Genomic DNA, 15502 nt, shown 5'->3' with positions numbered 1-15502 from the left:
CCTAGGACTGGCTCTGTTGACAGGACTATTTTCTTTGTCCTTCCACAGAGAGCCAAACAATGAATGCAGACTTTGTATACCCTTACTCCTCACAGACGTTGAATGACTATATCCTAATGTAGTTTTTTCATGTGCCTGCTGCAAAGTTTTTTTTCACATTTATCTCAGTTCTGAATACGGACTAGTTTTAGCTGATTATTCTTCACTCAAAGATGAGCAAACTCAGGAGAACTTGCTGTGAGAGTATTCCTCTCTGGGGCTGCTGCATATTAAACCTATAAGTAGATGTACATATCCCATCTTCGCTGTTTGCCTGCCTATGTGATGGGTGAACCTTCAAATGGCCACAGGCTTGGTTTATTGGTATTTCAGATTCTTATTTGAACCATCTGGTCTCCAGAAGCCGGTTGAATGACCATATTGTTTGGGATGTCCCGTTTCTCCAGAGTTGGTCTCCTTTTCAGAAAGCCCATTTACCCTAATTCATGTTAAGCATAATGGGATTAAAAACATTTGGAGGTGACAAGATCTCTCCTTCCATTACTCCTTCAAGATTAGCAGTTCCAGGAAAGTATGGAGTGTTCATTTCCCTGTGGCAAATATTGTCTTTGCCATGTGTTTGAATGAAGTGATTAGATACTGCTTTTATTGCCTAACTTGGGCATCCAGATATGAAAATTGGGTTATTTGGAACTGAAAATGGCAGTTAATTATCTATCCATGAGGAATTTAGCCTTTTTCTCTCAGTAGTTCTGAAATGCATGAACACACCAGAGTCTCAGCTCAATGCATTCTCATCAATGCTAGTAGTTACATAACTAAAGCCCAGCACGTCAAGCTAAAAGTCTATTATGAAGATAAAGGGTTGTGCCCTTTCCATTGCTAGACAAAATGTATCTTTTATAGCAAAAAAGGCCAATGAGTTATTTTGCTAGTAAAACGTACCTATTGTTATACAAGCAAGTTTCTTGCAAAGTATGGTGGTGTATTTTAGACTTAAATTCAGCCTCACATTATTTTTGTCCTTTCAGGAAACTAAGGCATTCTACTTAACTACTGTTAGCATTATAGATTTTAAGATTCCATTCCTAGTCTGGATTGAATGGTAACATATTTGGCAACAGCTCTTAAATATTATTAATTGCATACTTAAGAAAAGTTATCCAGAGAGCTTTTAAAAAAAAAGAGTAAGTATAATGCGTTTGCATTTTTACCATCATAGTTGAAAAAAGTGCAGATTTTGCTCCTGGGCTGGGAAATTTTCATGGCAAATTTGCAAATCTGAATGATTATCTCTAAAGTACCTATGACAAAAGTACGCAGGTACAGTAAAAATGATTACAATACTGAACACAGATTTGATTTACATACAAAATCATGTCCTGAATGAAAGCTTGCATGGCCTAAACCATCAATAAAAAAATATTGTGTGTGTGTATGTGTGTGTGTGGGGAGAACAGTCCAAATCCTGACTAATTATTAAAAACATTAAAGAGGATTTAACATTGACAGATTCAGGATTAGACACCTTGGGAGCTCCAGAGGTCAGGCACCCACAACTGGGAATGCATGCGCGCACACACTCTCTCTCTCTCTCTCTCTTTCCCCCCTCTCTCCCCTGGCGTATTCTAGGCACTAACAGTCATGTTGGCTCAGTGAAACATGACTTCAGATGGGTTTTGTGGTTAGTTGCACAAAGCACAAGTGAGTGCATGACCTGGTCCCTGAAATGCATTAATTTTAGTAGCCTGTGAGGGGGATTTCCATGAGTGATAAATGGCAGACAATTCCTGTTGACTTCTTAACTAACATACTTGCAAGTTTACACAGTGGGGTAGTTATGGTTTCATTAAGAGAGCCACAGTGCTGTACTGACAAAATGAAAAGGGAAGAAAGATACATGGGTCATCCTGGAGGTGGTGTTACTTTTCCTAGTATTCACAAGAAATCTCATACATTATGTGACTCACCATGTCTCAACCAAAGTAACAAGTAAGAACTTTAAGGGAACAGTCAGACCTATATCTTCCATATTATACTTGCAAACTATTGCTTTGCAACTGTCTGCTAATTTCAGCTGCTAGACTTAGGTTTGGGAAAACATGGTTACATTCATCTATTTGACTATCTGGGGTGTTTATAATCCACATTTTTATATGGCTTTTTAGTGGAATATGTTTGTATGTATTAAAAGCCTGGAATGCACTAAAAGCGAAGACTCTTTTTCCCACCAGTTGCTTTCAAAAGAATGATCTTTTGTCCTGTGTGAATAACTAAGGGCTTGTCTTCAAGGTAGGGTAATATGTTCTTTGGAGATGTGATTTCTAAAGTGCTCTAATGTGTTTGTGCATTAATTCGTCTGTGTGGACCCTGGTGGTGTGTGCTAAAGTTCTCTAGGCCTAGTGCATGTTAATATAATGCTGTTTCAAATACCACTATGTTAAAGTGCACCAGCAGGGTCTACTAGCACCAATGAATATACAATATATTCGTGCTCTTGAGAAATCACACCTCTGTAGTTCAGCATTACGCCACTGTGTAAACTAGCCCTAACTGTGGAGCATGTCCTTTAGATGAATTAAGCAGCACTTTAGTAATGGATCATAAACTCCTGCCTTGTACTGCTTTTAGCAAATGTCTTCTCAATTTTCTAGCTACTTTTCTGGAACAGGAGAGACCCTGGTAATGCAGAGAAATATCTAGGGCCCTACCAAATTCACAGCCATTAAAAATGTGTCAGACTGTGAAATGTGGTCTCCCCCTGTGAAATCTGGTCTTTTTTGTGTGCTTTTACCCTACGTTATACAGATTTCACTGGAGAGATCAGCCTTTCTCAAATTGGGAGTCCTGACCCAAAATAAAGTTGAAGTGTGGTTGTAAGGTTATTTTAAGGGGATTGTGGTATTTCCACCCTTAGTTCTGTGCTGCTTTCAGAGCTGGGTGGCTGGAAAGCTGTTGCTCGGGTGCAGAGCTCTGAAGGCAGTGCCCTGCCAGCAGCCATGCAGAAGTAAGGTTGGCAATACCATGCCACCCTTACTTCTGTGCTGCTGCCTTCAGAGCTGGGCGGCTGGAGAGTGGTGGCTGCTGATTTGGGGACCCAGCTCTGCAGATAGCAGCACAGAAGTAAAGGTGGCAATACCATACCATACAATCCTTCCTTTTGCACTGCTGCTGACAGTGGCTCTGCCTTCTGAGCTGGGATCCTTGCCAACAGCTGCTGCTCTCCAGCTGCCCAGCTCTGATGGCAGTGCTGCTGCCAGCAGCAGCACAGAAGTAAGGGTAGCAGTACCGCAACCCCCATACAAAAATCTTGTGACCCCCACCCCCAGTTCCTTTTTGGATCAGGACCCCTGCAATTACACCATGATGAAATTTCAGATTTAAATAGCTGAAATCATGAAATATATTATTTTTAAAATCCGATAACCATGAAATTGACCAAAAAGGACCTTAAATTTGGTAGGACGCTAAGCATATCTCATACCCTGGAGCAGTTATTTTAGCTGCTTATTATAAGTTTATTTTTAAAGACTGTTTAAATGAAAAACATTGATAAAGCTTTTTTCTGATATGTGAACAATTTAACTACAGTAGTTGCATAATATTACTAAATGTTTTTCTTTGTTCAGACTTTCATACAAGTTGACGTATGTCAGAATCATCTGCAGTGACATTAAATGGGAACTGTATGTGGAATATATATATAAAAAGAGGAACCATTAATATATTAAAGAGGGTGCTTTTTTCTTGTAAGCTACAACACTAAAAGATGCAGTGGTTCAGAAAGGGATTCTTTGGTTTATCTCCCAGCCTGCAGAAGACTTGAAACTTCAAGGGGAGGAAATATTCAGAAATGTTTCTCCTGGGAAATAAACTGCATTTTCTAGCACTTAGCTACAAGTTTAGAAATATACACACTTTATTTGAGAAGTTCCAGGAGGTGGGGGGGTGGAACAATTTCACCTAGAGTATACAAAGTTCAATGTTGTTGTCTGGCGAACATCCCACTAAAGAACCTGGAAAACATCAGAAGTCTTGTTACTTAGGCTGGAATTTCTTCTGTTCCATAACTGTTAATGTATTCGGTATAGTATAGTGCATGCTATGTACCTACATATCCTGTAAGTTACTCTGTATACTGTAGGGCCCAGATCCACATCCCTTATTTATCATGGATAGATACTGCAGGGTAGTAATCCCATCATACCCAACAGGATTACTAAGCATGAGTAGGGGTTACAGGGGCTGGTTTGTTCAACATCTTTACTAATGATCTGGATCAGGGATAGGCAACCTATGGCATGCGTGCCAAAGGCAGCACGTAAGCTGATTTTCAGTGGCACTCACACTGCTTGGGTCCTGGCCACTGGTCCGGGGGGCTCTGCATTTTAATTTAATTTTAAATGAAGCTTCTTAAACATTTTTAAAAAACCTTATTTACTTTACATACAACAATAGTTTAGGGATATATTATAGACTTATAGAAAGAGACCTTCTAAAAATTTTAAAAGTATTACTGGCATGAGAAACTTTAAATTAGAGTGAATAAATGAAGACTTGGCACACCATTTCTGAAAGGTTGCTGATACCTGATCTGGATGATGGGGTTAATTGCACGCTCAGCAAGTTCACAGATGACACTAAGATGGGTGGAGAGGTAGATATGCTGGAGGGTAGGGATAGAGTCCAGAGTGTCCTAGACAAATTGGAGGACTGCACCAAAAGAAATCTGAAGTTCAGCAAGGACAAGTGCAGTGTCCTACACTTAGGAAGGAAGAATCCCATGCTACAGGCTGGGGACCAACTGGCTAAGCAGCGCTTCTGCAGAAAAGGACCTGGGGATTACAGTGGATGAGAAGCTGGATGAGAGTCAGCAGTGTGCCCTCATTGCCAAGAATGCCAGTGGTATATTGGGTTTATTAGTAGGAGCATTGCCAGCAGATCGAGGGAAGTGATTATTCTATTTGACACTGGAGAGGCCACACCTGGAGTATTTTTTCCAGTTTTAGTCCCCCAAACTACAGAAGAAAGGTGGACAAATTGGAGAGAGTCCAGCAGAGGGCAAGAAAATGATTAGGGGGCATGAGTTATGAGTAGATGCTGTGGGAACTGGACTTATTTAGTCTGCAGAAGAGTGAGGGGGGATTTGGTATCAGCCTTCAGCTAGGCTGAGGATGGAGCTAGACTGTTCTCAGTGGTACCTGATGACAGAACAATGAGCAATGGTCTCAGGTTGCAGTGAGGGAGGTCTAGGTTGGATATTAGGAAACACTATTTCACTAGGAGGGTGGTGAAGCACTGGAATGGGTTACCTAGGGAAGTGATGGAATCTCCATCCTTAGAGTTTTTTAAGGCCTGGCTTGATAAAGCTCTGGCTGGGATTTAGTTGGTGTTGGTCCTACTTTGAGCAAGGGGACTCGATGACCTCCTGAATTCTCTTCCAGCCCTAATCTTCTATGATTCTAATTGGGGCATTAGATATTGCTCTAAAGAAGATAGTTACGATGTTTCCTCTTGCTTCTGTTAAAGTCAATGGAAATTTTACTACTGACTTTACTGAGAGCAGGATTAGGGCCAATGTGTACATTTCTATCCTTTATAAATGTACGTGGATCTGGAGTGTTCTAGCAAGATCTTTTAAATCATTGGGAGTAGAGAGTGCTCAGACCTTAGTGAGACTTTGAGCATTTTTCATCATTCTTCCCCCGCCCCACATTTTTCTCATTTGAGTAGGGTTACCATATTTGAACATCCGAAAAATAGAAAACTCCACAAAGGGTGTCAGCCCCGCCCACAATCTACCCCCACTCCTCCCATGCTCCGCCCCCAGGTCCCGCCCCCTCCTTGCTTGGCCCTGCCACCGCACCACTCCTCACTCCCTGGCCCGCTGCTGGCTTGCTGCATCCCTCCACAGTCCCCCCCCACCCACTGGTCGCTGACTCCCACCTCATAGAATATTAGGGTTGGAAGAGACTGCAGGAGGTCATCTAGTCCAACCCCATGCTACTCACTTCCTTGCTCCCCTGCGAGAAACCCCCATGCCTGCTCCAAGAACCCCCGCTTGCCACTGGCTTACAGCTTCTTGCCTCCTCACCCCCGCCTGCCCACCTGCTGCTGGCTCTCTTGTCGCTCGCCTCCTCAACCGCTGCTGGCCTTTTCACACCCCCCTCACACTCAACTACTTACCCCTCACCTACTCAGCCCCCACTGCTCACCAGTCACCTTGCCCCGCTTGCCTACTCATCTCTCCTGCCACAGGTCCCTCTGGCTCCTAGGATCAGGGGCAGCTGAAGGATCTCCAAGTGCTGCACCCGCCACAAGCGTGAGCTCCATGGCTCCCATTGGCTGGGAAAAGTGCCAATGGAGCTGTCGGAGCCGTGGAGCGGGGCTTGCAGGTGCCGGCAGTGTGCAGAGAGCCCTCTGCCCTCCCCACCCCCCGACCCGACCCAACCCAATCCTAAGAGCCAGAGGGACCTGCCGGGGGGCGAGGTGGGGAGTCTCGGCGGTGCTTACCTGGGGCGTCTCCTGGGAAGCATCCAGCAGGTCCCTCTGGCTCCTTGGGTTGGTGGGGGGGTGGAGGGCTCTCTGCCCGCTGCTGGTGCCTGCAAGCCCTGCCCACGCAGCTCTGATTGGGCAGGAGGGAGCCGGTGCAGCATGCGGAAACACCCTCTGCCTCTGTGCCTGGGGACCACCCACTCTGCAGGCGCCTGCTGGTGGGCAGGTGCTGGGAGCTGCCCCAGGAAGAGCATCCAGTCCCAGGACTTTGGACTTGGGGTTACCATACGTCCGTATTTTCCCAGACGTTTAGATATTTAAAAATTCCTCCCGAATAGCGATTTAAGAACTAAAAAGCCAGACATGTCTGGGAAAATACGTACATATGGTAACCCTACTCTTGAGGTCCAAACCACCTTCCAAACTCCTTATATTAGAGATACAGAGGGGCAGTGGCTACTATTCCAGCCTATAGGCTGAAGCAGTAGCTGCAGAGAGGTTGTGCTCTATCCTCACTGCCTACCCATGGATTTGAGTTGGTGGATTTTATTTTTCAACCGCCTACATAGAGGCTGCAGGCAGAGATGAATTTTACTCTGTTGTTTAACTAGAGAATGCATTGCTGAAATACTTTAGTATTCACTGTGTACAAGCCAGTTTAAAATATTGATAATTTAATGTTTGTTATAAAAGTGCCTAAAGGCCAACCAAGAATGGGGCTGCTGGTGCACAGAGTAGGAGACAGTCCCTGCCCTAAAGATCTTACAATCTAAATAGACATGACAGACCCGGGTGGGTGAGAGGCAGACCACACCAGCAGAATGAACAGTGGGCTGACCACAAATGTCATGTTAGTGCAATGATTTCTTTCTTGGTGGGTTTAGTTAGGAGGGCATCAGCTAAATGGAAAGAACAGGGAAGGGAAGAGGAGACATTGAAAGGAAAAGGAAGAAAGGGTAAGAGGAGTGATGCAGAGGTGAAGAAACTGTGGGGAAGGAGGAGGGTTGGAGCAAATAGCCAATCAGCACAAGGTAGAGAATGTCCAGTCAGAACTGTAGGAAGATTTCAGAAGGTCCCTTCTTTGGCGACTTGTGCCCTTACTGAGTCCTAGCTGGTTCCTCTTCGCAGCTTTCTCCCAAGCCTGTGTGTGTGGGGAGTGGGGATCGAGGGGAGATACCTCCTGGGTCCTAGTGCCCCCAGAGTTGGAAATAAATATCTTACACCTCTTGGCATTTATTGACCACTAATCATATGTAATTCCTTTAATTAAAGAAAAATCTTATCATCCTCACATTACTGTAAAGGTGCTCTGTCTGTCTTTGTTCAATCTATACCTCTTGATTGTCTTTTCATACAGCTGTACTGTCATTCTCTTGTACTTAAGTTTCTTTCATTTGCTGTACAAAAGTCTTGCCAGATTTTTCCATTGTTTTAATGAGACATAATCTGAACATCTCGAACCATTTTCAGCTTGAACAGGACAGGGAGAGATGATGCTCCCTGTCTCTCCACTCCCATTCAGGAGTGTTTTTAATTTTAACCCTTTGAACCATAGTGGCAAAATTCAAAACCTCTTCCCATATACCTTTGGCCCTAGAGCATACCCATTACTGGCAAAATCCTGTTCATGTAAGTAATGGGATGTGACTAGGGGAGCATTAATTGGCCCAACATATGTGACACAATTTATTTCTCTGCCCGTTTGACAAGGAACCTTTATTTCTTTTGCAACCAATTTGTTGTATTAAGATTTAAAAAGTAGAGTTTTTTGTTTAAAGTTTCATCTCTATCCACATACATTTCACGGTGTTTTGATACTTAGAAAGTTTAGGCTGTTAAAATACTATATTTTATGCTTGTTTACTTAGTTTTCTCCAATTAATAAGTTTTATTTTGTTTGTGGATCATGAATGAATCATTACATCCCATTTAAATTGGAGAATATGTAAATATTAGGAGACTGTTTTGAAGAATTGTGCTTATAGAATTGTGTATTCAAAAATGTTTATGCAATTTAGATGCCTCATTCTTGTGTAGTTACTACAATTGTATTTATATGCCAGATAGTTTTGGTTGCACAGTTGTCATAAGCATACATATAACATATATAGGCTAACGTGCATACCAAATATTGGAACAATATAGTAGTCTAACACTAGGATAAGTTTCTATAGCATGTATGAGTAATTGATGCAACTGCTTTACCCATCTTCATAAGAAATCTTACATAATGTAAATCTAATTTCAGGTGAAGAAATTTTCAGAGACACTTACACAGAAGCAGCAAGGTTTGAATGAGAACTTGAAACAGAAAGAACCAACTATACACATCCTTTTCCAGGTATATTAATTTTGCTTTTATAATTGTGCCCTAACTTAAAGTTTGACCCAACCTTGGAAATAATGTTAGTTTACTAATGGCATGGTATTTCTTTGTTATAATCATAAAAATACTAGAAGAATTGCGCTCTTGCTTTAGTCTTAAGTAAACAAAACAAAAACTGGCTAAGAACATATTCTAGCAGATAATCTGCACAGGAACTATATATTAATTTCCATATTCCCTGTCCATCTGGCACTTTGTTCAGTTGATTAATTATTTGTGTTTATGATGGTATCAACCGAGATCAGAGCCACATTTCTCTAGGCACTATACATACATAGTAAAAGATAGTCACTGCCCCTAAGAGTTTACAAAGGATGGAAGAAAGTAAATGTTATCTTTTATCTGGTTTTACAGAGAGGTAAGTGTTTTGCCAGTTAGAGGGGATATACTGTATTTTTTAGAATGAATTAATATATAAGCAGGCCTGACTCTTATATTTCAGGTAGTATTGTTTAGTTTCTGTGGTTTGTCATTTTTTGCCTATAAACATAATTTAGAAGCATGGGAAAATAGCACTTTGTGAAACCCATTAACACATATGGCAGGGTGGATTAAGCAGAGGAATGTAGACAGGACTGAAGTTCATCACCATCAGCTATGCAAACCCAGGAAGTTGAGTCTGTGGTGTACACTCAGAGATGAAGATAGCTCCATGCTCTACAGAAAGGTGGATGTATGCCCAGAGTTGTTGCTAATGTACCATGACTGAGACCATCACCAAAGTTAGTGATCAGTTCAGTCATATAAGTGGGAACAAGACCTATTGTCTAACCCGCACTTATTCAGCTGGTATCTAAAGCTAGTCAAATTTGAAATTGGTTCCTGTGAAGATTACAGATGAAACACTTTGACTGGAGAATTTGTTTTGATTTGAGATTTTTGTTTGAAAAATTTTGTTTCAAGTTGAAATTTTCATTTGTCTTCGAAAACGAAAAATTTTAGTTTTCAGATTTGTGATAGTCTCTGTCCCCGCTGCCTCTTACTTTTCCTTAGATTAAACTACACTGCAGTGATTTTGAAGCATTCGAATGAAACACTGTTTTGTGCAGAACAGAGTCAGCCTGTGGCACTTGCCTTCACAGGAAGTCACTGAAACAAACATTGTGGCTGGATTTTTAAATGAGCTATATAATTTTGACCATTAGTAACACTTACAGCTACACAAGCTAAGAGATGAGAGTAACCACGTTTCATGATTCAAAGCATGGCATGATTTTTTTATCACTTGAGAATGTGGGGTTAGGAAGGAATTTCTCATGCAGAATTGGGGTTGTTGACATTTAATTTTGGGGGGGGATTTGAGTGGGGGGGAAAGAGGGACAGTCACTTTTCTCTTCAGTATCTGATACTGAACACTACTGGAAGAAACTGAATGCTGAATTGCCTGCACCAATAGATCTGTTCTAAGTTCCTTTGGTATAACTGTCACTGTTTATTTGCAATACAATACACAGTGCCTGAATTCCCTGCATACCAAATATGTCTTATTAAGTAATGTTTATTTTGTTTATACAATAACGATGATTTTGGCATGCAGTTTATTTATAAAATGGTTTTGCTGCAACTGCCTTGATTGCAGTGAAAATAGTTACAACAGTCTCCTCAACCTTTATGGATGAGGACTCAGGCTTTATTGCACATTTATCAAGCTACTACTAAAGGGCACTAACTGTGTCATACCAGTAAATTACGTCCTCTGTAGATGTTCTCAGAACTCCCAAAGAGGAATTGATTGGGTCATTTTATCAATGACCATTTTCATGCCTTTATTTGCAGCAAGAGAATAGCTTTGGTGCTGAGGGTCTGCTCCTAAAACATTAGGCCTGCTTGGATTATCATTTTTCAAGTTACTTTACACATCATGCTGCGAATATGGTGGGTACAGTTAAAATAGCTCAGCCATCCTCAAAGCCAAACTTTAAAATTGCACCTGCAAGTTTTGCTTACACAGGACTGAATCTAGTTCCTATAGAAGTCACCAGGAAGATTCCTGCTGGCTTATATTGTATTTGAACCAGGTCCATAGATTGTTGCAATGAGCAGTAATTCAGGTTTCCCATGTTCAGGTATGGAAAAGCCTAGAACAGTTCTAAGGATGGTCTTTGAAAATTTGTCACACTTATTCTGAAAGCTTGACTTCTGCCATGATGGAAGAACTGACACAGCTGTGAAATCAGAGTTTGGAGACTCTTATGCCAGCAATGCCCATGTTCCTACTATGCCAGACGGATGGACGGTGAATAGTGTATCTCTACAACATACTAATGCCTGGCTGCAGCTTTTGCAGCTAGTGTCTTTCAGAGTAGCTTCAGGATGCTCTAATAACACAGGGGAACAGACTCAACATATAGTGGTCCCAGGTACAGGAGAGTGCAAAGAGTTTTTTGCGCACACACACACACACAAAAATATGCTTGACCTATTCTGTGTGCACTTCAGCTATGAAAGGATATGGAGAGAAATAGGTATGTATGCCTTATGATCACTGGAAAACTAAGGAAAATACTTGTAAATCTTTGTGTTTATAAATGTTACCAAACTGTATAAAAGAACGTATTTACTTAAATATTAGTTTTTTAAAAATTGTCCTCTGGTTGAAGAATTTTTAATTTGTTAAAAATATATTTTCCTTTCATTACAATCCCAGTCCTTGAAGGTGCTGAGCACAACTGATGGGAGTTGAGGGTGCTCTGCATGTCACAGGGGACTTGTAGAATTGGGCCCTGCATGTGCAATTCCTATTGATGGCAAAATGCATATACTAAAGAGAAAATGGACAGAAATACAGTCTGAAACATCAGTGTGCCAGTGCTGCACACTGCACTGTATGTCCTGTTGCTACAGGAACAGGCGGAGCCTGGCAGATGGGAAGACAGTATTGAAAAGCTTGATATTTAAACCTTTAAGATGACTGAAAACATGTCTCTCTCCCCTCCACCCCCCATTTCCCCACCTGGCATTTTAGAACTGCCTTAGGGAATGGAAAAGAGACCCTATTTTTCCAGTCTCGGTACTGGGACAGTTATTTGTTTTTAAACTTAAAAGTTTGGAGCATATTCAAGCTGCTTTTGAGCAGGAAGAGGAAAGGAAAGTTCTCATTCTCCAGAACTCCTCTGTTTGGAGACAGCCCAAGAGTAAAAGCATACCTTGGAGGTGGGGGGCAAAGGAGGGATAAAGAAAGACAGGGCTCGCTGGTTTATCCCTGGGAGTGTTTATAAAAGAAACCTGCTTTAGAAGCCGTAATTTATTTGTAAAGAGGCCAAGGAAATCTTTGCTCCCTTCCCCTCGACAAACATGCATGCACATTTTCTAAGACTTGCTATTTATTTGGGCTTTTTAAGTCTTTAGGTGATTTTTCCAGACAGGGATTATATTTTCCCCTCTGCTTTTACGTAACTTTGAGATTTACATTATTTACTCAGAACACTTATAACATTGACCATTATCTGCAGTTTCTGGTCTGTGTGACTTTAGCAGTCCCAACTGTAGTCTCGTGGTGAGGCACATGCAATAAAAATCTGAAGAGAATAGAAGCCCTAGAAATTTCACAATGCCCATTGTTTGGAAGGATTTCTTAAGTACAGATGGGTTGAAACCAGAGGATTATCTCTGTTATTTCAAACTTCAGGGAAGTTCATATTCAGATCAAAATTTCTAGTTTGGTGCACTAAAGAGAGTGCCAGGAACTGAAAATCTTATCCAAACACATCTCAGCTTTGGGAACTTCCATAACACAGACCTACTCCAAGTTGTAACATGTCAAAAAATCTTTTTTCTGTTATCTGCACAATAGCTCTAGCAGTGTGCCAACCATTCCTCAGCATTCTGCATGAGCACACGCTGAACAGATGCTGTCAGACTAGTTCAGCTAGTGGTTTATAGGTAGAGGGCCACACTATAAAAATTGATACACTTGGCAAAGCAGTTTTTCTTCTATCTCAGCCTTGTGCTTCTAGCTGTAAATAGTTTAACTGTTGTTAGTTGTTAAGTAGCTGTTAAGCGTTAGTGTCCCAGTGGGGATGTTTCCCTAAGCAGGGCATGCTGCAGTCCCTGGGTTTTAAGCCATGTAACAGACCTAGGTCTGTTAGTGACCCACATGATAGTTGTCTAAGCTGTCTCACGGAATCACCATAAAGAAGTGCTGTCGCATTTGTAAAAACTTTTTGTCCTCTTACTCGGAGGGAGTGCGACATATGTATCAGAGCCATCCTGAGGCAGGCTGTCTTGTGCCCAGCTTTGAAGCCAGAGCAGCCCAATGAATTTGGGCTTCTACTTTGGTGCGGAGTGCACCCACAGTGCTTCTACTTTGGTGCGGAGTGCCCCCACAGCACTGGGTTCCTCCCAGCACCAGGGCCAGTGCAACCCATTAGGCGACCTAGGCGGTCGCCTAGGACACTAGCATTTGGGGGGCGGCATTTCAGGTCCTTCAGCGGCGACCGCGGCGGCCGGATCTTTGGCTACCCTGGTCATCGTTGGCATTTAGGCGGAGGGACCTGACAAGGCAGGGGGCTTCTGCTCATTCAACCCCTGCCGCTAGCAGCTAGGGCAGCATAAGTCCGCCCCTGCCTGGACCCTGCTGACTAAGACAGGGACTATGCAAGCCAGAGTCGTTACCCATCTCCCCTCTGAATGCTCAGCCCATGGCCCCAGGCCTCCACTGCCTCCTAGCCAGGTTCTCTCAGGGAGAAGTGGTTCCATCTCGCCCCCAGCTGCCAAGGAGAGTGGCCGAATGTGCCAAGAGGCACAGAGAGAGGAGGACAGAACCCCCTGTCATGTTTCTGGTTCACTTGGTCCCATCCCTAGCAGCTGGGCCTCGGGGGGTGGGAGGGAGCGGAATGGGAGGAGGCATTGCCTCAGGGGAAGAGGCAGGGCAGGAGCGTCTGGTTTTCAGCAATTAGAAAATTGGCAAACCTACCAAAGCAGCTCCTTTAACTTCTTAGTTCTGCTTACTCTCCCCAATGCACAGTTGCTGTCTGAGAGGCATGCTTCTCCTAGCATGCCTTTCTAGTGTTTGCCCTTTAAATTTGGCAGACAGTCAGCTGTGACTCCTAGGGGCCATTTTGTAGTTAGGATATGCTGGCTGTATCTTTATCTCCTTAAGTACCTGTTATGCTTTTCCCTGGCTTTCCCTTTTTTATTGCTGAGGAGGACATGGCATGGGGACAGCTTAGCTGAAGGAAGAAGGTTAGGCTGTTTGTTTCATTAGAATTTGTCATGTACCAGTAAAGCTATATGCCAGGAAGGGGGGTGAGTTTGGATTTAAACTTGAACTCTGTGCTCTGTTGACATGGTCATCCCATTCACATTTGTTACTAGAGGTAGGATTTGCAGACACCCCCTGCACAAAGGAACAGTGGCAGGCAGAACAACAGCTGCAGCAGCAGTAAGCAGAGACTGTAACTCCACAGCCACACACAAGGCTTTAATTGCAGTTTATGAAAGAGTAAAAAGCCCAGCTTGCAGCTCCACAGGAATTGCAACAAGGCCAAAATTTTGGTAGAATTATTTTTGTGGCAAGGTGTGGGTGGGTCGGTGGGTGGGTGGTGGTGGTGGTGGTGGGTTGTTGTTTTTTTTTGTTTTGTTTTGGTTTGGTTTGGTTTAAAAGACGATGGCTGCTAGGAAGGTGGTGTGAAATATTAATAGGGGCCTGCTAAACCCAGGGTTGTGAGTTCAATCCTTGAGGGGGGTACCTACAGATTTAGTCACATGGCTAGAGATTCTGGACTGCGTACATTTGCAGATCCTGTGTTTGCTAGACTATAAGTACATGGCTCATTTTTTCATCGTTAATTGGCAGGCTGAGCTTAAAGCATAATTAAATATATGACCCTTTTAATTATTCAGATGATAGCACCTCATTTTATGGAGCCACCACCTCTCATGCTAAAGCCCAGTGACCATTTTTCGATTATACCGTCATTAAAAGGATCAACTTCTGAAGTCTGTGACAGAATATGGATTGTTGGTTCTTACTTCTCCCATGGCATTATACAGTACCTAGTAACCCTCCAACGCATCATGCAGGGCATCTTACAACCACCTGGAATGATTCCCCACACTTTCACAAGGCCTTGGTGGGCAGGCCAGTCCTTCCACAGACAACCCTGCCAACCTGAAGCATATTCACCAGTAACTGCACATGCACCATAGTAACTCAGCTCAGGAACAATCCATGCAGCAACCTCAATGCCAACATCTGCCCACATAATTTCTACACCAGCGACACCATCGCAGGACCTAACCAGATACTTGCCACACATCACGGTTCATTCACCTCACGTCCACCAAATGTAATATTGCCAGCAAGCCCCTCTGCTTTAATAACATCGTCAACTGGAAAGTCTCTAGCGGAAAAGGATAAAATGGATCACAAATCAGGGTTTAGGAATGGCAATGATACCAAAAATTTTGTAGGAGGCACACTTCACACTCCCTGGCCACAGAATAGGCAAGACTTAAGGTGGCCATCCTTGCAGCAAAAACCTGTCAGCCAGACTTCAAGAGAAATCTGCTGAGGCTTCAGTTCATCTGCAAATGGACCACCATATCAGCTCTAGGGTTGAACAAGACTGTGAAGGCTTGCCTAAACTTACAAACCAGTCTTCTCCTCCTTGGTCCACC

General features: G+C 42.8%; 1 protein-coding gene across 1 annotated transcript in view; it reads left to right on the top strand.

Moving 5' to 3' along the window:
* Positions 1-15502, top strand: part of SMPD3 (sphingomyelin phosphodiesterase 3) — a 243617-nt gene that overhangs the window by 76889 nt on the left and 151226 nt on the right. The window contains exon 2 of the mRNA XM_032767736.2: positions 8744-8836. The gene's annotated coding sequence lies outside the window, so the exon portion shown is untranslated. The remainder of the gene's footprint in view (positions 1-8743; positions 8837-15502) is intronic.

The sequence above is a fragment of the Chelonoidis abingdonii genome, chromosome 19 (genome assembly GCF_003597395.2).
Source record: "Chelonoidis abingdonii isolate Lonesome George chromosome 19, CheloAbing_2.0, whole genome shotgun sequence".
In the NCBI taxonomy this organism is placed as follows: Eukaryota; Metazoa; Chordata; order Testudines; family Testudinidae; genus Chelonoidis; species Chelonoidis abingdonii.
Note: the sequence above shows the minus strand (reverse complement) of the source record. Positions and strands in the feature narration are given on the sequence as shown.